Below are 1,866 nucleotides of genomic sequence, written 5' to 3' on the forward strand. Positions count from 1 at the left end.
AAACACACATCTTCTCCCTGCCTGCCTGTCTGTCTGGGTGTCTCTCTGTCTCTTTGGCATCTGGCAAAGGCTCTGAGACTCCAATTGAATTGCACACTGGGTGGAGGATGAGGGTTGGGTAATTAGCTAGAATAACATAGTAGGGAGGGGGGGGCTGTCTGAGCCAAGACTGTACTGTCTGAAAGAGACCCTTCATCGGAGAGGGGGGGACAGAGAGAGAGAGAGAGAGAGAGAGAGAGAGAGAGAGAGACAGAGAGAGATAAAGGCCCTATTCAGGGTGGGGGATTTACATATCACTCTGTTGTGATGTCATCAGAGTGAGCACACACACACACATCTAGCTAAGCACAGTGTTGTGATGTCAACAGAGAACAGGGATGAGGTCATCAAAATGAGACAGGTGTAACTGAAGCTCAGGGTTGTGATGTCATAAGCGTGTGACCTACCCTGGATGCATTGCAGCGAGCCGTCCTCCGCTCTGATGGTGAAGGTCTCCCCTGGATTCACCTGTACCAGGATCACCTGTCGAGACCAGAGAGACAGATCAGACAAAACACAACGATAACAGACCGGTTCAGACACAACACATCGATCACAGACCGGTTCAGACACAACATCGATCACAGACCGGTTCAGACACACATCGATCACAGACCCGGTTCAGACACAACACATCGATCACAGACCGGTTCAGACACAACACATCGATCACAGACCGGTTCAGACACAACACATCGATCACAGACCGGTTCAGACACAACACATCGATCACAGACCGGTTCAGACACAACACATCGATCACAGACCGGTTCAGACACAACACATCGATCACAGACCGGTTCAGACACAACACATCGATCACAGACCGGTTCAGACACAACACATCGATCACAGACCGGTTCAGACACAACACATCGATCACAGACCGGTTCAGACACAACACATCGATCACAGACCGGTTCAGACACAACACAACGATCACAGACCGGTTCAGACACAACACATCGATCACAGACCGGTTCAGACACAACACAACGATCACAGACCGGTTCAGACACAACACAACGATCACAGACCGGTTCAGACACAACACATCGATCACAGACCGGTTCAGACACAACACAACGATCACAGACCGGTTCAGACACAACACATCGATCACAGACCGGTTCAGACACAACACAACGATCACAGACCGGTTCAGACACAACACATCGATCACAGACCGGTTCAGACACAACTCAACGATCACAGACATACATGAGAAGGAAACAAAGACGTTACTCAGACTCAGTCAAGACAAACACACACACACACACACACACACACACACACACTGACAGCCCCCCAGGCCTCAAACACTCAAGACAACTGCATATATTTGCGGGCTGTTTGAGTGTGAAGCATCTTACCGTCATAATGTCCATGTGGAGGTTGCTGAGACTGTGGCTGTAGACATGGAACACATGCCCTGCCATGGCACATTCATACACACCACACAGACACACAAACCCCGCAAACCCACCACGCACACACACAAACCCCACAAACGCACCACACACACACCCCGCAAACGCACCACACACACACACAAACCCCGCAAACGCACCACACACACACACAAACCCCGCAAACCCACCACGCACACACACAAACCCCGCAAACCCACCACACACACACACAAACCCCGCAAACCCTCCACACACACACACAAACCCCACAAACCCTCCACACACACACACAAACCCCACAAACCCTCCACACACACACACAAACCCCGCAAACCCACCACACACAAACCCCCGCAAAACCCACACACACACACACACACACACACACACACAAACCCACACACAAACTTACCAC

The sequence above is a fragment of the Oncorhynchus tshawytscha genome, linkage group LG13, assembly GCF_018296145.1.
Source record: "Oncorhynchus tshawytscha isolate Ot180627B linkage group LG13, Otsh_v2.0, whole genome shotgun sequence".
NCBI lineage: Eukaryota > Metazoa > Chordata > Actinopteri > Salmoniformes > Salmonidae > Oncorhynchus > Oncorhynchus tshawytscha.